Here is a 26,429-nt window from a genome sequence, read left to right on the forward strand (position 1 = left end):
GGAAACCCATCCGTATCACCTGTACCAAGATTACAATATACATATGTCTGCAATTATAATAAATGGATGTCTTCATGATGGAGTTTCCAAATCTCTACACCAGCTTTTTCTTAAATATTTTACCCCAGAGGAACCCCTAAAAAACTTTTCAGGTATCGTGGGACCATTACTAAAACCAATTTATCAGGCGTCAGTGAAAAAATGCCCCTTGCATTGGGATTCATGGGGAAGAATGCTCCTTATATTGGTGATCAGTGGAAAGAATGCTTCTTACATTGGTGATCATTTGGAAGAATGCTCCTTACATTGGAGGTCAGTGAGAAGAATGTTTCTTACATTGGTGATCAGTGGGAAGAATGCTTCTTACATTGGAGGTCAGTGAAAAAATGCTCCTTACATTGGTGATCAGTGAGAAGAATGGTCCTTACATTGGTGATCAGTAGGAAGAATGCTCCTTACATTGGTGATCAGTGGGAAGAATGTTCCTTACATTGGTGGTCAGTGGGAAGAATGCTCCTTACATTGGTGATCAGTAGGAAGAATGCTCCTTACATTGGTGACCAGTGGGAAGAATGCTCCTTACCTTGGTGATCAGTTGGAAGAATGCTCCTTACCTTGGTGATCAGTTGGAAGAATGCTCCTTACCTTGGTGATCAGTTGGAAGAATGCTCCTTACATTGGTGATCAGTTGGAAGAATGCTCCTTACATTGTAGGTCAGTGAGAAGAATGCTCCTTACATTGGTGTTTGTAGGAAGAATGCTCCTTACATTGGTGGATAGTATGAAGAATGTTCCTTACATTGGTGATCAGTGGGAAGAATGCTCCTTACCTTGGTGATCAGTTGGAAGAATGCTCCTTACATTGTAGGTCAGTGAGAAGAATGCTCCTTACATTGGTGTTTGTAGGAAGAATGCTCCTTACATTGGTGGATAGTATGAAGAATGTTCCTTACATTGGTGGTTAGTATGAAGAATGCAACCTTTACAATGGTGGTCAGAATGTCACCCTTAGGCCCCTTTCACATGGGACGGATCCGTGTTGATCCGCCCCGTGAACATCCGCTGCTCAGCGGGGATTGCTCCGTTTTCCCCAGCTGAGCCGGCGGATGTCAGGGCGGGACCCGCACACTGTGCAGGGACCTCCCCGTCAGATCTCCGCTGTCCCCTATGGGGGATCGGAGGAACACGGACCGTCTGTCCGTGTTCCTCCGATCCGCTCTGCAGACGGATAGAAAAATAGGATTTTCTTCCGTCCGCAGAATCGGACCAGAGCAGAGCCGGATGACATCGGGTGTTTGCGGATGTACATCCGCTAACACCCGCTATCCCATAGGGATGCCTGTATGTCCGTATTTCATCCGAAAACGGATGGATGAAATATGGACATACGGTCTGCATGTGTGAAAGGGGCCTTACAAGCAGCTGAAATGATCTTTTGGATTATGTTACTGGCTCTGCCAATTGGTGTTGACCTTGTAACTATGCATGCACCACCAAATGGAAGGTTGAAAAGCCATAGCTTTTTAGCCATAGCAAGGAATCCCTAACAAACTCTGAATGAACGCTGGTTGAGAATGGCTCCTCTATGGATTTCATGGATATAATCTACTTTCTCAGGAGAAATGGAGATTGTACAGTGTAATGAGTGTGTTTTTTAGATATGTAATTTAATTAAAACTCCTACCACAGTGTGTCAGGGATCTGATCAAAAGACCTGGGGCGGACTGCATAGGGAGATATCCCCTTTAAAACATGTCTAAATGGTCCCAAGATACTAGCTGGATTTTGGTTCTAAATGTACATTCAAATAAGCACAGCATTTGCCATCACAGTATCAAATATTGCCCAAGTCCTATCAAGCCATGTAGAGAGATACAAAAGTCATACAGCGGCCCTGAAATGGGCAATATAGACCCAACAGGTGATCAAACCCAACTGCACGCCATCTAAAACTAAAAGTTTCAGGTACAGATTAGCATGAAAGAGAACATTGTTATTGGACTTCTGAAGGAATCTGAACATTTAGTTTTAGATCTATATAACTGTGAAGACTTACATTTTAACTAAAGGGAAAATGTTTTTTTTTTAGTTTTGGATAGAGTGAGAGGGATAGTAAAACCCCTGCCAATGTTTGTTGCTGTCTATGCCCCCCGTTAAGGATATTCCCCCTCTCTATTTCTCCTGTTTACCATTATCATTGAAAGTCAAAGTAAACAAAATGACCCAAATTGTGGGTTGTACCCAGAGCTGCAATAGAGGGGAAATCTTCCAATGGGGACACTAGTTCTGGTGACCTGGGGTTCCCCAAAAAACTCATTTGATTTACAGGGATTTCCTCTCACTTCCTGTTTGGCTATGGGACAGGATGTAAAGGGAAATCTCCACAATGGGATCCAGATGGCGAAAAAAAAATTTGACAGGGGTTATAACCATCCGTTGCTCTATCCTAAATAAAAAAAAAAAAAGTTTTGCCTATAGCACTACTTTAAATATGACATGCTTGAGGAAGGGTCCCTGCGTGGTCCCAAAACATTGGTTTTCTATGTGATCAAACAAGAATAAAGAGCTTTGCACTTTGAAACAAGCTTGTTGGTGTGCTTATTTCATCTATGTTGTAAACTTTGACCAGGTGGGAGTTATTGTAGCACATGGTCAATTCCAGTATGGTGTGCAAGAAGAATATAGCACTTGTCTGAGGATGACCCTCAGCTTCAGAGTCAGAAATCAGAGTCCCCCTGAGGTCTGATGGTGGTTGCCCTGCTAACTGGCTGAACCCCTTTCCTCCTTGCTTTGGATAACCATTTCTTTAGGTTGCAATGGTGGCACTGCAGGGAAATATCATTTCTGCTGCTTTCAACACATTGACTGTCAAAGATACGTCCCAGTTGTCTAATGGAGCTCAGAGGGTGCCATAATTATGTGACCTCTGTGGGAGGAGGTAATTCACCTGGATCTGATGAGGATGGACCCCCCCCCCCCCTCCTCCCTAGTTAACAATATGCACTGGCATCGTATATATCCAGAGAACCCTTGTAGTCTAATGTGTAATCATTCAAAAATGTTCTTTAACCACTTCAGCCCCGGAAGATTTTACCCCCTTCCTGACCAGAGCACTTTGTGATTTGGCACTGCGTCGCTTTAACTGACAATTGTGCGGTCATGCGACGTTGTACCCAAACAAAATTGACATCCAAAATAGAGCTTTCTTTTGGTGGTATTTGATCACCTCTGCGTTTTTGTTTTTTTTTTTGCGCTATAAACAAAAAAAGAGCAACAATTTTGAATAAAAAGCAATATTTTTTACTTTTTGCTATAATAAATATCCCCCAGAAATATATAAAAAAAACTAATTTTTTCCTCAGTTTAGGCTGATATGTATCCTACATATTTTTGGTAAAAAAAAATCGCAATAAGCGTATATTGATTGGTTTGCGCAAAAGTTATAGCATCTACAAAATAGGGGATAGTTTTATGGCATTTTTATTATTATTTTTTTTTGTCTTTTATTAATAATGGAGGCAATCTGCGATTTTTATCGTGACTGCGACATTATGGCAGACACATCGGACACTTTTGACACTATTTTGGGACCATTGTCATTTATACAGCGATCAGTGCTATAAAAATGCACTGATTACTGTGTAAATGACACTGGCAGGGAAGGGGTTAAACACTAGGGGGCGATCAAGGGGTTAAGTGTGAGTGATTCTAATTGTGGGGGGGATGGGCTTCCACTGACATGACAGCGATCACTGCTCCCAATGACAGGGAGCAGTAGATCCCTCTCATGTCACAAGGCAGAACGGGGAAATGCCTTGTTTACATAGGCATCTCCCCGTTCTACCTCTCCACACCACAATTGCGGCCCGCTGGAGAACATCGAGTCCCCGGGACCCGCGGGCACGCTCCCCGATAGGTGACAAATTTAAAGGGACGTACCTGTATGCCCATTTGCCTGCCTGTGCCATTCTGCCGACATATTTATGTGTGCGCGGTGGTCGGCAAGCGGTTAAAAAAATTAATCAAATTTTTCCCCTAAAAAAATGTTATTGTATTTTTCAGGATTTTCTTTACATATTGTCATGATCACTTAGTGCCCGTGTTCCTCATTCCAGCACCCGGGTGTTGGCTGTTGCTTTTTCCCTGTCTGTGTTCACCTGGAAGGTGATTGATCTGGTCAGTCACCTGATATAAGCAAACTGAACTCTCCGATAGAGACAGTTGCCTGCATTGTTCCTGTTCAAGCCTCCCGTTTGTCTGCTTTGCTTTGCTGTTGGATTTCCCTGTGTATGACCCGGATCGGATATTGGACTATTCCCTGAACTCAACCTGCTTTATTACCTGGACCGTCTTAGAACCACACTATCTGTCTGCTAAAGTGCAAGTAGTCTGTGGTTTGCTCTGTTCGTGTCTGCCCTGGTGTGGTGGCCAGGCACTATAGCATTGTGTATAAGTCCTGGGGGCAACCAAGTACCGGAAGGCCTGTTTGTCTTAAGGAAAAGGGGGCTGCTATAGGTGAAGCACACAGTTGCTGGCTATAGTGTCTGACCACCTGCATTTAGGTAAAAGTGGCATTCATGACACATATTGAACAGGCTTTTCCAAAAAACAGATACAAACTATCAAAGTTACATACATATACCTTTTAATAACCAATAGAAAACTGTGTAGGGTAAGGAAGGAATAAAGGGTGGGGATGGGTATGGAAAGAGGAGCAAGGGGCAGGAAAGGGAAATAGCAAGTAGTTTCAACATAGAAACAGCTCGAAACTTTTACAGAAATCTCTTGTTAAAGTCCATAGTTTGGCCAAGTGGCCTCAGCCAGTGCTGCTCCACAAACCACACCCCCTCTGATGCATTTCACCCCACCCAAGTGGGCATAGTCCTCAGGGCCCACTAACAGGTCAGGTTTTATGTATTACCTTGGGGAGATGCAGACTAGAATACGGCAATCACTGAGCAGCAAATGATATCACCTGGGATGTATTTCAGTTATCTTGCAAACCTGGCCTGTTAGTGGGCCCTGAGGACAGGGTTGATGACCACTGTCATAAAGGACATAGTAAAATTGTGTCTCAACCTTATGCTTTTGAGGGGGTCTGCACTGATGGAGGGGGGTCTGCACTGACTCTGCTGGGGGCACCTGATGCAAGGACGGACTCTGCTGGGGGCACCTGATGCAAGGACGGACTCTGCTGGGGACCCCTGATGCAAGGACGGATTCTGCTGGGGGCACCTGATGCAAGGACGGACTCTGCTGGGGACCCCTGATGCAAGGACGGACTCTGCTGGGGACCCCTGATGCAAGGACGGACTCTGCTGGGGACCCCTGATGCAAGGACGGACTCTGCTGGGGACCCCTGATGCAAGGACGGACTCTGCTGGGGACCCCTGATGCAAGGACGGACTCTGCTGGGGACCCCTGATGCAAGGACGGACTCTGCTGGGGACCCCTGATGCAAGGGCAAACTCTGCTGGGGGCACCTGATGCAAGGACGGACTCTGCTGGGGGCACCTGATGCAAGGACGGACTCTGCTGGGGGCACCTGATGCAAGGACAGACTCTGCTGGGGGCACCTGATGCAAGGACGGACTCTGCTTGTGGCAGGCGACGTGGCTAGTGACATGCTCAGGGATCCCACTGATTCGGCATTATGGTGAGTTGAATGATTTAACTTTATATTACAATGTAATAATAGAAATAATGCGCTTCAATCATCCTGACACCATAACAATCATGGTGTCGGGATGACTGAAGCGCTAACACCAGGTGTTTTGAGTATCTTTATCTGCTGATTGTTAAACTTTCTAGAATACACATATTTCTATTGTTGTGTAGGATCTGGGGCTGCTGTCCCGTCATTCCTCTCTCCCCCTTTCCCTCTCCATCCCTCATTCATCTCAGACGCTAACCACACCCCCTTTGAGCCACGCCCATTTAGGCCACACCCACTATTTACTGTAAACCACGTCCATTTTTTGCCGCGGCACGCTTCGCGCACCACAGTTTTATTTTTATTGCTGAGTCATGCCTACAAATGAATGCCCCGCCCCCTAATTATTGTACGGCTCCGCCCACAGCCAAAAAAGTGTCCCACATTTTTTTTTGCAATGTTGGCAACTATGCATACTCCTGCGCATGAGTGAGCTGACTCCATAGTGCCTGTAATGCCTGGTCAAAAAGTGGATAATTCCTTAGATGCCTTGCTGCCCTCTAGGACTGGGGTCGTTCTGGCCATGCTGCAACAATAAAAAAAGAAGAGAGGGCGCAGTGGCCTAGTGCATAACCCAACAGATTTATTACAAGATATTTAGTAAATCCACAAAGATGTCTACTCACAAACATTATTAATACTATACAGGATTTATATAGCGCCAACAGTTTGCGCAGCTCTTTACAACATGGGGACAGACAGTACAATTACAATACAAATCAATACAGGAGGAATCGGAGGGCCCTGCTCGTTAGAGCTTACAATCTAGAAGGGAGGGTCCAGTGAAACAAAAGGTAATAACTGTGGGGGGTGAGCTGATGGAGAAAATGAAATTACAGTTGTTAGGTGTGGGTAGGATAGGCTTCTCTGAAGAGGAGTGTTTTCAGGGATCGTCTTAAAGCTAATAGAGTAGAAGATCGGACAGGTTGGGGTAAGGCGTTCCATAGGATTGGAGAGGCTCTGGAAAAGTCCTGGAGGCGAGCATGGGAGGAGATGACGAGGGATCTAGAGAGCAGGAGGTCTTGAGAGGAACTAAGAGAACTATTAGGTTGGTATTTTGAGACTAGGTCAGTGATGTAGCTGGAGGCAGAGTTGTGGATGGCTTTGTAAGTTGTTGTTAGTATTCTGAATTTAATTTGTTAGGTGAGCGGGAGCCAGTGGAGGGATTGACAGAGAGGAGTAGCAGAGACAGAGCGGTTGGTAAGGTGGATGAGTCTGGCAGCAGCATTCATGATGGACAGAAGGGGGGATAGACTATGTAGAGGTAAGCCAATGAGTAGGGAACTGCAGTAGTCGAGGCAAGAGATGACCATTAAGAGCTTTGTTGTGTCAATGGTTAGAAAGGGGCATATTTTGGAGATGTTGCGGAGGTTGAGGCGGCAAGATTTGAACAGTGATTGGACGTGGGGCTTCAGAGAGTTCAGAGTCCAGGATTACACCTAGGACCTTGGCATGGAGGAGCTCAGCTATGAGGAAAGATTGGGCTGATAGTTGTGCCATTGATTTTGACAGAGAGATCAAGGGAAGGGGAAGGGGCACGTGGTGGAGGAAAAATTATAAGTTTGGTTTTGGATAGATTGAGTTTGAGGAAGTGGTGTGACATCCAGACTGATATATCTGATAGTAAATTAGTGATACGTGAGGAGACGGAGGGAGTGAGGGGTAGAGAAATAGATTTGGGTGTCATCAGCGTAGAGGTGGTATTTGAAGTCATGTGAGGCTATCAGCTGACCCAGGGAAGAGATGTTGATTGAAAATAGGAGAGGCCCAAGAACAGAATCTTGGGGGACCCCAACAGAGAAAGGAGGAGGAGAGGAGGAAGTAGAATTGTAAGTAACGCTAAAGGTGCGTTTGGATAAATAGGAAGAGAACCAGTAAAGAGTACAGTCATGGAGACCAATGGCGTAAAAACTCGCTCATCAGGCCACATAAGTGGCTGATCTCTCACAAATGGCTTAGACCACTGGACCTAGGGGAGGGGTCCTGGATAAGACCCTTCAGGCTCAAGCGTTTCTGAACACTTGATGAGTGAGTTTTTACGCTTATGTTTGTGAGTAGACATCTTTATGGTTTTACTAAGTATAGTGTAATAAATTTGTTCAATATTGCACTAGGCCAGTGTGCCCCCTCTCCTTTTTTTATTTTTTCTTCTTACAGTATGCCCCTAGCAGTGTCAATGTACGATCAAATTCATGGTCACATGATCAGGAACTCCACCTCTTGATGTTTAAGGGTGAGGAGGTGTTGGCAAACGGTTAACCATGTGTTGCATAAACACACATTACCATATGGATTCTTGTTTTAAAGAAGTGACGGTAATTTTTAGCTGAGTCTGTTGAAAGAAATTGTTGGCCTACCCCGATGTTTTCAGACTCGTTGCACTTCTGCAAACTGTCAATGGTGTCCAGCAATACCACCTCTTCACTCGTGGTTTATCACCTCTTCCTGTTGCTGGATAACACCAGATCATTAATAGGAGCAGCATTGTCACCCGGGGGTGTTTATTACCGCATAAAACTACAAACATGTATGTGCCTAGTGCCTACACACACCCCACCTTTGGGTGCACAGGAGGACACTATAGGACACAGTCTCGTCTCTTTCAGTTGATGTGCTTAGCATGCTGGGAACTGTCACATGACAATAAGCAGCCATGCACCTGCATCTGGAGCACAGCAAGGAGCAGAAGGAACGTACAAGGAGGTATATTTTATTGAATAAAAATTTGTATTTGTAACAGAATATTTCATAAAAGAAGCAAACCATTTATCTTTTAGGGGCACACAATGCAAAATGATACATTTTAATAGGATCGATGGCTTAGTTCTACTCTAATGCTGCGTACAAACGAGGGGAATTTCCGAAAGAAAGAGTCCGGTGGGAGCTTTTCATCGTATATTCCGTCCGTGTGTATGCCCCATCGGACTTTTTCCGTCGAAAATTCAGACGGACTTAGATAGAGAACACGTAATATATTTTTCCGACGGAACAAATTGCTATCGGAAAAAAACGCTCGTCTGTATGCTGTTCCGACGCACCAAAAACGACACATGCTCTGAAGCAAGTACGAGACGGAAGCTATTGGCTACTGGCTGTTGAACTTTCATTTTCTAGTCCCGTCATACAGGTTGTACGTCACCACGTTCTGGATGGTCGGAATTTGGTATGACCGTGTGTATGCAAGACAGCTTGAGCGGAATTCCGTCAGAACTCCATTGGAAAAAACTTCAGAGTTTATTCCGACGGCAAAACCGGTCGTGTGTACAGGGCATAAGAGTTAAATCAACATACTTCACAGACATAATCACAATGTATTATTTTGTACAGTTTAACAAAAAAAAAATCCATTGATTTTCATCAAACAGCGGTTCTTCTCCAGAGTCCTCACCAGAAAGTCCCGAACACATTGGGAATGCAGCACCTGTTGGCGGTTACAGGTAACGTATATTGGTTAAAGTGGACTTGTTATTAAAGTTCAAAATTTAAGTAGACAGGACATAAGTTGGCACTGTTAAACAATCACCTTATCTTATTATTATAAAAAAAATAAAATAAAATACAAAAATAAAAAGCAGGTGACTTAAAACCCTGGCAACCTTGATCACTTGGTCTCTGACTACCAGTGAGAATTAAGGGCGACTCACAAAGCATGCAGAGAGTCCACTGCTTTCAATCAAAACCTGTCTCATGGCCAGAGGTGGCGGTGGTGGTAGGGGGAGGGAATGGGGAGGGAATGGGGGGCAGAAGGTTCTTGATGGGAGAACAAGAAAAGCTTGGATGTATTACATACATTGGTGGTTTAGTAGAGTATTTCACCCTGCTATCCATAGTTACATAGTTATTCAGGCTGAAAAAAAGACACAAGTCCATCTAGTTCAACCAACAAAAAAAAAGAAAATCATACAATCCCATATACACAATCCTTCACCCACAGTTGATCCAGAGGAAGGCGAAAAACCCCAGCAAAGCATGATTCAATTTGCTATAGCAGCGGAAAAAAATCCTTCCTGATCCCCCAGAAAGGCAATTGGATTTTCCCGGGATCAACTTTACCTAAAAATGTTAGTACCCAGTTATATTATGTACATTTAGGAAAGAATCCAGGACTTTCTTAAAGCAATCTACTGAGCTGGCCAGAACAACCTCTGGAGGTAGTCTATTCCACATTTTCACAGATCTTACTGTGAAGAAACCTTTCCATATTTGGAGATGAAATCTCTTTTCCTCTAGATTTAAAGAGTGCCCCCTTGTCCTTTGTGATTACCTTAAAGTGAATAACTCAACACCAAGTTCACTATATGGACCCCTTATCTATTTATACATGGTGATCATATCCCCCTTAATCTCCTCTTCTCAAGAGAGAATAAATTCAGTTCCTATAATCTTTCCTCATAGCTGAGCTCCTCCATGCCTCTTATCAGTTTGGTTGCCCTTCTCTGCACTTTCTCCAGTTCCCCAATATCCTTTTTGAGTACTGATGCCCAAAACTGAACTGCATATTCCAGATGAGGTCTTACTAATAATTTGTACAGGGGGGCAAAATGATATCTCTCGCTCTGGAGTCCATACCTCTCCTAATACAAGAAAGAACTTTGCTCGCTTTGGAAACCGCAGCTCGGCATTGCATGTTATTATTGAGTTTATGATCTACCAAAACCCCCAGATCCTTCTCCACTACGGATTCCCCCAGTTGTTCTCCCCCTAGTATGTATGATGCATGCATATTCTTAGCCCCCAAGTGCATAACTTTACATTTATCAACATTAAACCTCATCTGCCACATAGTTGCCCAATGAAACAGTGCATTAAAGTCGGCTTATAAATTGGAGACATCCTGTAACGACGTTATTCCACTGCATAGCTTGGTGTCATCTCTGACTGAAATTATACTTTTAATCCCAGACACTATATAATTTATAATGATATTATAAAGTAAGGGTCCCAACACTGAACCTTGGGGTACACCACTGATAAGCTTAGGCCATTCAGAGTACTTCTGTCTTAAAATATTTTTTTCCAGCAAGAACTCATCTATGTAGTCTTTTATTAAACTTTCCAGTATCTTCCCGACTATAGAAGTTAAACTAACAGTTCTATAGTTACTTGGTAAAGACTTCCCTTTTTTAATCTAGGCACCACATTTTCCCTACGCAAATCCAGTGGTACCATTCTAGTCATTGATCCATATCTAGTTTAAGTGATATCATTTATTGTCTAACGTTATTAAAGATGCAAGCTTCATGACTGCTTGCTTAGATTCCAATTCTATTTATATAATGAATAAAGCTTGAGGAAGGGATATAGGGGGTCCTAAAAGCTTTAATTATTAATACATTTAATTAGCCAATAAACAGCATTTCCTGAACCTTTTACATTTCCTCCAACTCTTGTCCCCATACTCTGCTGCCTTCTCCTTTTATCACCCTTCCTCCCCATACTCCTCCTTTCCTCCCTTCCCCCACTATCACTCTTCCTCCCCATACATCTCCTTTCCTCCCTTCCCCCACTATCACCCTTCCTCCCCATACATCTCCTTTCCTCCCTTCCCCCACTATCACCCTTCCTCCTTGTAATCTTCCTTTCTCGATTTCACCTCTATCACCTTTCCTCTCCTTATGCTTCCTCTGCCTCTCCCCTCTCTATCACCCTTCTTCCCTGTACTCCTCCTGTTCCTCTTCCCTCTCTATCACCCTTCTTCCCTGTACTCCTCCTTTCCCTCTTCCCTCTCTATCACCCTTCCTTCCTGTACTCTTCCCTCCCTTCTTCCCTCTCTATCACCCTTCCTCCTTGTACTCTTCCCTCCCTTCTTCCCTCTCTATCACCCTTCCTCCTTGTACTCTTCCCTCCCTTCTTCCCTCTCTATCACCCTTCCTCCTTGTACTCTTCCCTCCCTTCTTCCCTCTCTATCACCCTTCCTCCTTGTACTCTTCCCTCCCTTCTTCCCTCTCTATCACCTTTCCTCCTTGTACTCTTCCCTCCCTTCTTCCTCCTCTATCACCCTTCCTCCCTGTACTCTTCCCTCCCTTCTTCCTCCTCTATCACCCTTCCTCCTTGTACTCTTCCCTCCCTTCTTCCCTCTCTATCACCCTTCCTCTGTATATTCTGCCATGGCTGACAAGCCAGTGAGGCTCTGTGACTACACACAACAATGTGTCCCAACTCACTCTTGTGCGTTTCTTTTTATTAATCTTTGCACCTTCTCAAGAGTCCTCAGTCCTGATGCAAGCAGTGGGCTGGCTCTTGGGAGGAATTATGCAAATATAAAAATGCCTTGATGGGTTGGTGTCAGTGTGGAGGAGTCGGAGTTCCTAGGCAGGCTGTATGTACATGCACAATGTGGACAGTTGTGGTGCTGTGCCTATGGCAGAGATCACTTACAGCATTCCCTCGGCACACTCCTTCTGCCCTACGGAGGACTCGTGAACAAAACAGGCCAGGCGGCAATAACCGAGGAAACTGTCGCAGCCCCAGATCGCGGGAGAGGCGCCATCACCTGGGGAGAGGGAGAACAGACAGCTTTTAATGACGACCCAATGCACCTCCGACCCAGGAATAGCACAAATGCAGTAAAATACTACCAAGCATTGTGGCGCGACATTGGAAAAAAAATGCTGCCTGTCCATTTTTTGGGAGAAGATTGCCACTCCAAAAGCTCCAGACCTTTTGAAAGCACCCGCCCTATTGAAAACTTGCAGGTCCTGGCTCTGCACAAACTTTAGAAGAAAAGAAAAAATCCTGGATGGCCGCACACCGCTGAAGGCATCTTTATTGATCTTTATTAGTCATAGCTATGACTAAGCATCAATACATGATGTGAAACGCGTTAGCTGCTTCTCCCTGTTTTTCTTGCACATGAAGTGACTGTATTGGATTTTAAATTATCAATAAAGATGCCTTCAGTGGTGTGCGGCCATCCAGGATTTTTTCTTTTCTTCTAATGTCCATTTTTTTGTTCTGTTCTGGTGCGAAAGCGTAACGCACGGTAAAGTCTGACGCTAGGAAATTGCCAGGGTTTTTTTTTTTTTTCAATGAATTATGCCCATATGGAATAATCTACAATTGCCTGAAGTGGCGAAGCTTGAAAGCTTTGATTGATGGAAAAAGTCTGGCATTTTGTTTCTTAGTCAACATCATGATAATGATGTTTCACAATCATTTGATAAGTTGGCAGTGAAGTATCATTTGTCCAATAAATAATTTTTTTCAATATTTACAGCTACGGCATGCTTTGCAGAGTCGCACAAAGACCTTATTATTAAAATATACTCCTTCACCAATTCTAGGTTTGGCTGTATCTATAAGATGTGCTAAACAGGGACTTATAGGAAATATATATTCTTCTATACAAATGATAATTAGAACTAATCCACAAGAGGGTAGTTTTGGACAGTGGAATAGAGATTTAGAGACACTTAGGGGGAGATTTACTAAAGCTAGAGAGTGCAAAATCTGATGCAGCTCTGCATATAAACCAATCAGCTTCCAGGTTTTATTGTCAAAGTTTAATTGAACAAGCTGAAGTTAGAAGCTGATTGGCTACCATGCAGAGCTGCACCAGATTCTGAGTGCACCAGTTTTAGTAAATCTCCCTCTTAGTGATGAGAAATGGGGGCAAACTTTGAAAAATGTATTTAGGGTATCTTTATCCTCCTCACAGTGTTTGACTCAGTTATTTATTATTCATAGAGCCCACTATACTCCTTTATAACTGCATTCATGGAGTAAAGCCATATTTATTTGGGTATAACACACACTTTTTCACCCCTAAAATAGGGGGAACCGTGTGTGCGTGTTATACGCCGATATAGGGGGGAGGGAACAAGCGCCGCCAAAATACAGAGCCGCGATTTTCTGTGTACTTGGCTCGGAGTCACGCCCAGTTCCGCCCCCCTGGATGGCTCCTAGCATTGATGTCTTGGCATTGGACCGGTGTTATGTCCATCATAGGAGCCGAGCCAAGGGGCGGGACTGGGCATGACTGCGAGCTGAGCCGAGTACACAGGAGATCCGGCTCTGTCTTTTCCGGCAATGACAAGGCTGCAAATGGGCACGGATTAGCCTGCAAGTATGGACAAGGCTGCAGGTGGGCACTGATTAGGCTGTAATGATGGGCAAGGATGCAGATGAGCACTGATTAGGCTGCAATGATGGGCAAGGCTGCAGGTGGGCACTGATTAGGCTGTAATGATGGGCAAGGATGCAGATGAGCACTGATTAGGCTGCAATGATGGGCAAGGCTGCAGGTGGGCACTGATTAGGCTGCAATGATGGGCAAGGATGCAGATGGGCACTGATTAGGCTGCAATGATGGGCAGATGGGCACTGATTAGGCTGTAATGATGGGCAAGGTTGCAAATGGGCACCAATTAGGCTGCAATGATGGGCAAAGCTGCAGATGGGCACTAATTAGGCTGCAATGATGGGCAAGGCTGCAGATGGGCACTGATTAGGCTGTAATGATTGGCAAGGCTGCAGATGGGCACTGATTAGGCTGCAATGATGGGCAAGGCTGCAGATGGGCACCGATTAGGCTGCAATGATGGGCAGATGGGCACTGATTAGGCTGTAATGATGGGCAAGACTGCAGATGGGCACTAATTAGGCTGCAATGATGGGCAAGGCTGCAGATGGGCACTGATTAGGCTGTAATGATGGGCAAGGCTGCAGATGGGCACTGATTAGGCTACAGCGATGAACAAGGCTGGAGATGGGCACTGCTTAGGCGGTAATGATGGGCAAGGCTGCAGATGGGCACTGATTAGGCTGCAGCGATGAACAAGGCTGCAGATGGGCACTGATTAGGCTGCAATGATGGGCATCGATCAGACTGCAGTGATGGGCAATGGCGAGGCTGCAGATGGGCACTGACCCTTATTTTGCTTCAAAATTCTTTAAAATTTAAAAGTTTTTACCTGAAACTTCCCTCTTATAATTAAGGTGCGTGTTATACGCCGATAAATACGGTACATCAAATTGTCCAAGATGTACTACTGGCACAGGTACACTTATTCATATGCTATGGTGATGTCCCAAACTGCATCGCTACTGGGAGTGTGTATTTGATACTTTAAATCCCTTGTGTTTTACACAAGTACAGCTTGACCCAAAAGTTGCATTGCCAGGGATTTTACCAGAAGATACCCTCCCAGTGGAAATGCATGTGATGTGGAAGAGAACTATGTATATGGCTCGCAAATTTATATTACAAAAATGGATATCAAACTCCGCCAACGATAGATCAATGGATCAAATCAATTAATCTTAATGGAAGACGAGAGGAACTGACATACAAACATAGGAGGTGTCCTAAAAAAATTTTTAAAAATTTGGCAATGGTGGTTAGTCTCCAACTTGCCTAAACAGTCATATGAGTATATTAATGATAATATGGAAAAACGATAAGATAGAATCCTGGAAGGAAATAAGTAAAATATGAGTATATACACCATCTAGGGAAGTAATGTGTTGGAGGGGTCTGAGTAATGATTGGAAATTTTGTTTGGTGACCGCAGTTATGGAGGTTTTTCTTTTTTTTTTCCCTCTTTGTCTTTCTTCTTTTCTCTTTTTTTTTTTTTTTTTTTGGTGTATCGACGTTGGGTGGGACGTGGAATGGAAATGTTTTATTCAGTGTTTTTCTCTTTTGTTGTATAATGAAAAAATTTTAGACTAGTGAGAATTGAGCCCAGAAGCCTGGTGCTGTAGAACGAATATGACTATTTAGCAGCTTCTATGATGTCCCAAAGTGTGATGTCGCCATCTAGTGGTGACATATCAACAACGCAGAAGCTCAATATAACAGTGGAACTTGTAGCTGAGGATTTAAAGGCAGTAATAATGGGAACCTCAGTTATAGTTTCTGTACAAGATACACGTTGGGTGTTATTGTCCAAATGGAAATTTTAGGATGCAAAATTTTAAGTGCCAGTCTCATGTATTGATTCAGCAACAATGTAACATATACAGATGGTATACATCGGTGCAGGCACCGCAAGCAGGAGATCAGGAGACAGCTCTCCTCATCAGCACTGCAGGCAGTTAGGACAGGAGATGCTCTCCTGATTGGTGCCGCCTTTAAATTGCGAAGTGATGTATGGCCTAGCGTTTTGAGAAACGCTTCACTACAATTCAGTCTCAAAAGTGCACCTCCAGTCCTTGTGTCATCTAGTGACCCCAGTGTTGCCAGTGACTTGAAGAGAGTCATCAGTCCCCAAGTGAGCCTTCAGTCCCAATATCATCTGGTGCCCCAGTATGCCCAGTGACTCCGAGTACATTTCAAGTCCCCTTGTCATCTAGTGACCCAAGTAGGCCCAGACACTCCAAAGGCACTTGCAGTCCCTGTGTCGATTAGTGACTCCAGTGTGCCCAGTGACTCCAAGTGCATCTTCAGTCCTTATATTATCTAATGACTCCAGTGTACCCAGTAACCCCAAGTGCGCCTCCAGTCCAGATGTCTCCTACTGACCACGGTGTGCCTAGTGACTCCACATGAACCTCCAGTCCCTGGGTCATCTATTAAAACCAGTGGGCCCAGTGACTCTGTGTGCCTCCCATCCCTGTGTCCTCTAGGAACCCCAGTGTGCCTAGGCACTCCAATTGCACCTCCAGTCCCTGTCATCTAGTGACTCCAGTGCACCCAGTGATTCCAAATGTACCTCTAGCCCCTTCGTTATCTAGTGACCCCAATGTCTGCTGTAACCCCAAATGCGCCTCCAGTCCTCTTGTCATCTAGTAACCCAAGAATAGGCCTAGGCACTCCAAATGTACCTCCAGTCCCTGTGTCATCTAGTGACTCCAGTGTGACCAGTAACCTCAAGTGCGCCTCCAGTCCACATGTGATCTAGTGGCCTCAGTGCTCCTAGTGACTCCAAATGCGCCTCCAGACCCTGTGTTGCTTAGTGTCTCCAGTGTGCGCCGTGACTCCAATTGCATCTTCAGTCCTTTTATTATCTAGTAACCCCAAGTGCGCCTTCAGTCCACATGTCACCTAGTGACCCCAGTGTGCTTAGTGACTCCAAGTAAACCTCCAGTCCCCTTGTCATCTAGTGACCTAAGTAGGCCCAGGCACTTCAAAGGCGCCTCCAGTCCCTGTGTCGCTTAGTGACTCCAGCGTTCCCGGTGACTCCAAGTGCATCTTCAGTCCTTATATCATCTAATGACTTCAGTGTATTGTCTAGTAACCCCAAGTGTGCCTCTCATCCCTGTGTCATCTAGGGACCCCAGTGCGCTTAGGAACTCCAATTGTACCTCCAGTCCCTATGTCATCTAGTGGCTCCAGTATGCCCAGTGACTCCCAATGCACTAAAGGTCACGGTCATCTAGTGACTCTAGTGCACCCAGTGATTTCAAAATGCACCTCCATTCCCTGTGTCATCTAGTGACAAAAATGTCCCCAGTAAGCCTCCAGTCTGCACTAGTCCCCAGCGTGCCTAGTGACTCCAAGTGCATATCCAGTCCCAACGTCATCTAGTGACTCTAGTGGGCTCAATGACTCCAAGAGCAGCTCCAGTGTCATCTAGCGACTCCAGTGCACCAAGTGACTCTAAATGCACCTCCAGTTCCCAGTCATCTAGTGACTCCAGTGCACCTCCACTCCCTAAGTAATCTAGTGACCCCAGTGGGCATTGGCCCATTGATTCCACCAGTACCTCCAGTTCCCATGTCATTTAGTGGCTCCAGTGCATCTAGTGACTCAAAATGCACCTCCAGTTCCCAAGTCATCTAGTGACTCCACTGCATCTCCACTCCCTAAGTCATCTAGTGACCCAGTAGGCATTGGCCCAATGACTCCAACAGCACTTCCAGTCCCCATGTCTAGTGTCTCCAGTATGCCCAGTGACTCCCAATGCACTTCCAATCCCTGTATCATCTAGTGACCTCAGTACACCCAATGACTTCCATTGTGCCTCCAGTCCCTGTGTCATCTAGTGACTCCAGTGCTTTAAGGGACTCCAAATGCATCGTTAGTTCCCGTGTCATATTGTGACTCCAGTGCACTCAGAGACTTCAAGTGTGCATCCAGTCCCCATGTCCTCTGGTGATTTCAGTGTGTCATGTCTCCTCCAGTGTGCCCCATATCGTACAGACTTCATGTGCACCCTGTGTAACAACGCTGTCTCCACGCTGCTTCTGATTCGCTCCTACATCATCTGGACAGTCCTTCCCTCAGTAGACAGGGACAAGTGTCTGTGACATGCTCTTTTCTCACCATAAATGGAGTTACATTTTAATGTTGCCCTCCAACAAATTTTTAACAAAACCTAAATCCAAAAACCATAGTTACGGTTTTCAAATTTTTTACTAACAAAAGATTCTTAGTATATGGTTTGATGGCATTCCAGGGATGACACCATAGGTGTGCGCAGCCCATTGCATTAGGGTGTGCACCCCAAAGCTCAAACACACACTACTAATCGCTCACTGTTCATTCAGAAAGGGAAGGGGTCAGTAAATTACATATTTACTGGCCCCTTCCCCCATTAACCCTAAAACATCCCCGCAGCAACAGCCGCCAGGAGGAGGGAAGCCAGCAGCGGTGCGGGAGGAAGTGGGGGGGGGGCTAGGGCAGTAGGGGAATCTATGCTGCACAGAGTGATTAGGGTGTGCCTGGGCACACCTGGCACACCCTGTGCGCACACCTATGGATGACACTTACTAAAGATGGGACATTTCCAAGGACAAGGGACTGCTGACCAATAACTGTATACAAAGTCTACCCCCCCATAGGTAGGTCACCGCTCCCCCAAAACGTACAGCTGGACACAGTGAAATTACATGGTAAAGAATCTTAGAATATAGTTATATGGAAAGATATCTACAATGTCATCTGCCCAAAACATAATTCATAATCATAATTTATAATCTTCATAATCTCATAACCCTGAATTACACATCTGACCCCACTCCTTATATGTGACCAGTTCCCGACTTACTGCCTCTCCAGGTGACGACCACAAGAACCAAGAAAAAGACCTTGAGATAGTTCATGGTTTTCCGAGACCTTCTCCGGGATCAAATGCTGATAACTAGGAGAACCAGAAAGATTTTAAAGACCTTGTGATTGGTGGGCTGGACTTCACGGCTGGAGCAGGGTTGGGTCATTTCCAGCTTGATGCCTCTGCTCAACCCTGCCGGCTGCTCATTGAGGTTCCTTCAAAACTGGAGAGTCATGCGTTACTGTTTTCAGCATAAAGGACCCTGTATCCTAACCCAAGAACTAAAATGTAACATATTGCTGCCTATAAGTCTTTAAATGTGGCGGAAGATGCATTTCCTTTTTTCATGTTTTTCCCTTTTTATCTTCACCAGAACATACTTTCTGTCCTAAGGTGACACCGCTCACCATATTTGTGGTGTCACCATAGAATACGACTACATGTGGGCGGGGACCATAGAGGGACGTGGAGAAAGCGCTCAGTAGTGCCCCTAGAGGCGGGATGAGGCTCTGTAAACCTCAGACATGAAATATGAACAAAGCATATCCCTTTATAGTGTGTACTTGTCTCAAACCAGAGCACTAACCACCTCAATCCTCTGCTATCTGCGTGAGTCACTTCTGACAAGTTTTCCTGACACCAAGAGAAAAATGGTGATAGGGAAGGGAGCTCCAGCTGATTGACAGCCTCAGCTCTGTTCCTGTGTGCTGTGCGGAGGGGGGGGGGGTGTTTCTTCCCTCCAATCAGCTCTCAGAGCTCTCCGCACTGAGCTCTGCACAGTGTGACTTTATTTCTCCACCCCCTTTTTTCTTAACTCTCAGAAAAGCTTTATAATTCAGCACTTTGAACGGATGTAGAGAAAAGACCACTTCAGCTAAACAGGTACAACTTTTGAAGGTATGTATGTATCCAGAGCACCAAGTGTCACTTCTCTGTGCTGCCTCAATCCTCTGCTATCTGAGTCACTTCTGGCAAGTTTTCCTGACACCAAGAGAAACAAGGTAACAGAGGAGGGAGATCTAGCACACAGTCTGTATTTGACAGCCTCAGTTCTGTTCCTGTGTGCTGTGTGAAGGGGGGTGTCTCTTCCCTCCAATCAGCTCTCAGGTCTCCGCACTGAGCTCTGTAGTGGTAAGTCCAGCTCCACGCTCCCTGCTTTCTGAAATCTCAAACAAGCTGTATAAATTCTGGACTTTGAATAGATGTAGAGAAAAGAGCGCTGCAGATAAACAGGTAAAACTTATGTAGGAGGATTTTTTTCATCTCTGTGTATCACCTGAGGCCAATCACTTCACTGGGTATACGTGAGGGTTTACAACCACTTTAATGCAAATGGAATTTAAGGCAGCACTCCATCTTAAAACTGATACTTCTCCATACAGACGTAATTTAACTCCATGTAATCTGTGGCCTCTGTGGTTTCTGTAACTCTTTACCTTGTATGCTACAGACAGAAGTTTTTCTCAATACACTTCATAGCACTTCTTTTGTTGTGCAGCATTTCTTCGCCGGTGCCGCAGAGTTTGCACCGGTCTCCACCAGCCCAGTTGCCCTTCACCTCATCCCAGTGACATTGATCTGTATATTACACTTGAATATTAGGAAACTCAACTTGGTACAGAACCCGTGCTTACTCTCTCCTGAGGCTTCACTTCATCTTCTGTGACATCCAGGCTGGATCCCTAGGATAAATTGTATATAAATTTTATTAACACATAGTACAAAAGACATATTAAAACATTGCATATAAAGTGCAAGAAGCTAGCTGAATCTCTCTCAAAAAGGTCATAGACCTCAAAGGCATATCCTTATAATTCAAGGACATGTCCCTACAGTAAAAATAAAAGACAACAAACTTTAGCTCTACATGTTTCACAATTGAATGCTTCTTCGGGAGATTGTTTAATTAGTCTAATAAAAGGAGAGAAAGAGAAAACATACAAAAACAAAAAATACAATTAATACTAGGGGTTTTGGTAGAGAGTCTCAACAGTTTGTGGGGAGTACCACGGGACAATCAATAGGTGGACCTCAAAAATAGAAATAGTTGACGTGTGGGGACGTGCCTGGTACAAGAACTGTATAGGGTGTAGGGAGAAAAGAAAAAAAGGGGAAGGAAAGGAGCAAGAAAAGCAATGGCAGGGATAAAGAAAAAATCCACTGTCAAAGAAAAAGGCATAACAGCCCAACAGGGGGTAATTAAGGTGAATTAGGAAGATTGGCTCCAAGCGTGAGAAGGGTAGGTAGGTGTAATAAACTACAAACATGTAGATATAGGCCTACCTTGTATGAAACAGTTAGGCAATAGTTCTGGATAGCTGGTAAATGCTCAATGGAAGGCGAGCTTTCAGAACGACTCCTCCAAGGGGGATACTTAAAGTGGGGTTCCACCCCAAAAAAAAAAAAAAAAACTACATGAAAAATCCTAAAAAAAAAAAAAAAAAAAAAATACAAAAAAACATTTGGATATTTTTTTTTTTTTACTCACCTCTAAATGCCTGTTGCTAGGGGGTCCCTCGTAGTCTGCCTCTTCCAGTGCCTGGGCTGGTGACATCACTTCCCCCTCGGCACAGGAAGGGCTCAGTTCTGCTCCCTCCCTCCTGTCAATCATCTAGGACCCATTACAGGTCCCAGGTGAATGAGCAGCCAATCACGGCGCACGGCGCCGCTCGCGCATGCGCAGTGGGTGCCAGGCTGTGAAGCCACAGCCCGGCGCCCACAGTTGCAATGCCGGCGCCGCCGAACGGAGGGGGAGATGAGCGGGGCTTCGATCCCCCACATCGCTGGACCCAGGGACAGGTAAGTGTCCAATTAAAAGTCAGCAGCTGCAGTATTTGTAGCTGCTGACTTTTATTTATTTATTTTTTTTTTGACTGGAACTCCTCTTTAAAATCGCTCCTACGTAAAGCTTTTAATAAAGCCTATGAACAGCCTAGAAATACATTGCTTTATAAAAACAAAAATCAAGTCAGAAGACCACTCTGCAGTTAAATTTATTACGCGATACTCATACCAACAATATCAACTAAGAAATGTACTGAATAAACATTGGCACATCTTACATGAGGACCCCATTTTGAGTAAATGTGTCAGTAACCACCCAGAGATCGTTTTCAAGAGAGCGGTCTTGCTGTGTGATAAACTGACCAAAAGTCACTTTGTCCCTTCACATGGTCATATTACCAAGGAGTTTGGAATTTATACCTGTGGGCACTGCACCCTCTGTCCTTGGATCTCTACTGGCCATAGATTTAGACTACCCAATGGGGAGCTCTTCTACCCACACTTTCGGGCTGATTGCAACACCCAGGGGGTGGTCTATCTAATGACGTGTAAATGCAGGGTTTTTTATATTGGCAAAACAATTCGCCAATTACAGCAAAGAATTAATGACCATATTTACTCCCCTGCCAATGGCAGGATGCTTAGTCCCATAAGTAGACATCTTGATCTCTGTCACAGATTCGATACATCTGTTGCCACCTTTATTGTTTTGGCAGTGATTCCACAGGACCCAAGGGGAGGAGATTGGGATAGGAAGATACTCCAGCATGAGGCAAAATGGATAGAGCGCCTTAACGCCACACGCTGGCCAGGTATTAATGAAGTACAATCTTACAAGTCTTTCCTCTAATATACCGGTTTTCTGTCAAACTACCCCCTCTTAGAACAATTCTACCACTGGTTATACACTTCAATAGATCCTCCCTCCTCTTGCTGTAGCAGCTCTAGGTCCCTTTCCCTTCCTCTTTCATGTTGCTGTGTTTCTTACTGCCTAGTCTTATATACTCTACTGTACAATGATGTGGTATTGCCTCTTTAGCGCATTTCCTGTTCATATTTGCCACCCCTTGCCTAATTGTTGTCACATATGAAAAGTTTTTGCAGTTATGCTTACAAATTGAATGTTCATTGTTTCTATATATATTTGTTTTACTTTTTCATAGGTCCTATATGACTTATTCACTTCTGACCATGGCTTTTGGTGGAGACCCCACTGGCATCAATCCCTGGACTTCTCTGATGTGCTGGTGATGGTGGTTGCATGTGCGGCCGGGTAGCCGCAGTTCGTCTCTCCCCCTGGAGACGTTTTATACGGCTTCAGGTCCGGGTCTGCTATTCTCCCCTATGATCTTCTCTCCCTCTGGTCATACCACCACCTCTTTACAGGCTTTTTACATCTGCCTTACAGTGTTTACACGCTGTCATCTCGGAGTGCTTTGAAATTGCGCTAATTCACCGAGGTTTCAAAGCCGCCAGTCAATGCGAGTACCTGTGCGGCTTGCCGACATCTATGCAACTTCAGTCGGTTGTCCGTTCCCCCATGAGCACTTACCCCATCTAGCAGCTACAGCTTCTTCCTGCGTCTCCTCCTCCATGGCGGCAGCTTTGTCCTCGGCGGCTTCCCTCCTCCTTCCCTCGGCAGCCAATACGATCACTTCTCCTCTCGGCCAATCCGTCTTAAGACCCGCTTCCTGATTGGCTGGGAGGAGAAGCAGGAAGACAATAGCAAATATTAATTTGCTATTGACTGCACCTGGAGCCCACATTTTTTTGAAGCCTATTAGAGCCTCTCGCTCTAATCAAAAAAATGAAACCCATTGGAATCCATGTGTCCGGTGCCCTGCATGTAAATCAGGGGGCCAGACGCATGGATTAGGGGGCGGAGCCCCTGCACCCCTAATGTACGAGCCGCCACTGCTCCTAATTGTAGTTGTACACTGCTATACCATCGTTTGATAGAAACTGGCCATTGGCAGGGCAGTTTTGCATGAATGGGACAAGCCACAGAGAACTAGTGGACAATCTCTATGTAATGGTCTATGCAGGTTTATTACCGCTTGATGGAAAAGACATGTGCGGATCCAGAGTCTAATCTCGGGAGGGGCACTGCCAAAATTTTTGCGGGCACTTTTGTAGGGGAACAAACAGATCCAAACAAAGCCTGAGGAATGCCCAGGAAAAAATTCCAAGCCTACCTACCACCAGCTCGCAGGCAACCAAATTGACCTGTCTAACAGTATGCGTTAAAACAGGGGTTTAGTCCGCACGCATTTGCAAATGCATGCGTAAGCCACAGAGCCTCGTCAAGGCACCCTGATATCTGTGGTCCTAACACTAAAATATGAGTGTCCCCACAGTGGAGGCACATGCAATTTGTAGGGGAAATGACTGGTGTTGGCGCTTCAATCATCACGGCACCATGGTTTATATTGTGTCAGGATGATTGAAGCGCATTATTTCTATTATTACATTGATACATAAAATGAAATAGTTCAACTCACCATAATGCAGAATCAGTGGGAGCCCTGAGCGTGTCACTTGCCACTGTCACATGCCTTCAGATGGGGCTTGTCACTTGCCACGTCGCCTGTTATTAGATGCAGATTGCCCGCAAAAAATTTGTCAGTGCCCCTCCCGAGATTAGACTCTGGATGCAGCCAGGTGGAGGGGAGGACAGGGTGGATTCAGCCAGGTGGAGGGGAAGACAGGGTGGGAGCAGCCAGTGATAAAGTCCTGTACCTCTATGGAAGCCTGCATCCCCGCCCCCCCCTCACCTGGATTTAAGTTCTTACCTTGGGGGATATATAGTAAAATCACTGGAACTTTCTCTCTGGCTCCCTCCACCCAACAGGCTCATGGTTCCTCTTCTCCTCTCCCCTCCTCCCGCTCGGCATGTTGGGGGCTGCAGTGCACTCTCTGGGAATTATCCTGGGCCTGCTGGTATCCGGGACTACATGCCCCATAATTCTCTATTGTTAGTTTCCCAGCTGCTCAGCTCAAGGAGGAGGGTGAAAATCCCCTACAGCTGCGGCTAGAGCCTGTCAGCAACGGCTGATGGGGGGGGGGGGGGTCGGCATCAGCACAGCCTGCTCACCTCGGGGGCTGGGGGGGGGGGCAATTGACCCATTGCCACCCCTAGATCCGCCCCTGATCTGAGAGTTTGTTTGTCCATAATCATTGTCAGGAAAGATACCCAGCAGGTAATGCTTAGGATTGAGGGACGCCAGTTGATCATGTATGAACTGGACAATCTGCGACCAGTATCCTCGAATACGGGGGCAGTGGCAGAGGAGATGGCCAAAGGTGCAAACTGGTATCAAGCATCTGGGGCACATAAAGTGAAGGACAGAATTTGGCTAAGCGGTGTGGAGTCAAGTATGCCTTGTATACTTGTGTAAGCCTATCTGACATTTTGGGGGGAGACAAGAGTGTAGAGCCTCGCCCCAGTCCTCATCATCCAACTCCCCAGCATTGTCAACCATTTGGTCTTAGCATTGTAGGCGAGTTTAGTGGCTACTGGAGTAATGAGCATGTTATAAAAAATGGATACGAGTTGACATGGCTCATTGTTACATGGCTCATTGTGTCCAGGGATGGTAGGATCCTGTGAACTGGATATATAGGGCATGGCGCACCTGGAGAAAACAAAAGAACATGTAGTTGGGGAGGTTAAATTCTGCCTTCATATGATCAAATGTTTTGAGTGTTCCATTTCTGAGAACATGGGAGGTAAACTCCCCTGGATATCCATATAGTAGGAACAGGTATCTGAGGGAGTTCTGGGAGAAGTTTGTTGTACCACAAGGGAGTATTAGTGTGAAACCCAGTTGTTCCCATCTTGGACATTGCCAGATACCATATCCGCTTGTGCTGGAATATAAGGCCCAAGCGGCTTGGGAGCTCCAATGAGCCATGTAGGCCACGCAGCAGGTCGCAGAATGGATGTGGAGCCCGTGAGTCCACTGAGTGGCTTGCCAAGGTGAGGTATCTACATTTTTATCAGTTTTATCAATATGATAAAAATGCGAGAGCTGTGCCGCCATGTAATATGATCCGAAGTCCGGAACTGCCAGGCCCCCTAGGGAAGTTGGGATCTGAAGAACCTTCCAGGATAATTTGTGTCTACTGGCCCCCCATATGAAGGACTGTAAACAAAGTGTCCATAGTTTTCAAGTATCTAAGTGGAATGTAGACTGGGAAGTGCCATAGTACATACAGAATTTTGGGCAGTAGTATCATTTTGACTAGTCCCACGCAGCCCATAACTCCCAATGGCAATTTGGCCCAAGTCTGTGTTTTGGCTTTAATCAGCGGGAGAAGAGGCTCTACGTTCAGCGAGATATAGTCAGTGACATCCCTAGAAACCTGGACCCCCAAGTGTTTAAACTTTCAGCAAGGGCATTTTGACCTGTTGTATAGTATTAGTTTGCATTGTTACATGTCCCCTATGGCAATGTTCAGCCTCGTCGTGCCTATTTTGACAGTAGCTGGTCTATTATCCCTATTAAAGGGCAAAATTGTGCCCCACAGAGTTCAAATGTATTCCCCTCGACATTTACGTGGCTGTAAACCCTCACATATACCCAGTGAAGTATCTGACCTCAGGTGATACACAGAAGTAAAACAAATCTTCCGTCATAAGTTGTACCTGTTTATCTGCAGCCTTCTCTTCTCTACATCCGTTCAAAGTGCTGAATTATAAAGCTTGTCTGAGAGTTCAGAAAAAAGGGGGTGGAGAGCTGAAGTCACACTCTTCAGAGCTCAGTACGGAGAGCTCTAAGAGCTGATTGGAGGGAGGGGACACGGAAGGAACCCCCCCGCACACAGGAACAGAGCTGAGGCTGTCATTCAGCTGGAGAACCCTCCCTTGTCACCTTTTTTCTCTTGGTGTCAGGAAAACTCATCAGAAGTGACTCATGTTGCTAGCAGAGGAATGAAGAAGCAGACAGAAATGACACTTAGACCCCATACACACTATTAGATTTTCTGCAGATTTTTGT

General features: G+C 45.3%; 1 long non-coding RNA gene across 1 annotated transcript; it reads right to left on the reverse strand.

Annotated features, from left to right (window-relative positions):
- Positions 1-8,407: 8,407 nt before the first annotated feature.
- On the reverse strand, positions 8,408-18,787 carry LOC141129700 (uncharacterized). The gene is made up of 3 exons (XR_012241851.1): positions 18,643-18,787; positions 12,092-12,206; positions 8,408-9,134 (listed from the first exon to the last, which is right to left on the reverse strand). It is a non-coding gene; the product is annotated as an uncharacterized lncRNA (long non-coding RNA).
- Between the last annotated feature and the right edge of the window lie 7,642 nt (positions 18,788-26,429).

The sequence above is a fragment of the Aquarana catesbeiana genome, linkage group LG02 (assembly GCF_042186555.1).
Source record: "Aquarana catesbeiana isolate 2022-GZ linkage group LG02, ASM4218655v1, whole genome shotgun sequence".
NCBI lineage: Eukaryota > Metazoa > Chordata > Amphibia > Anura > Ranidae > Aquarana > Aquarana catesbeiana.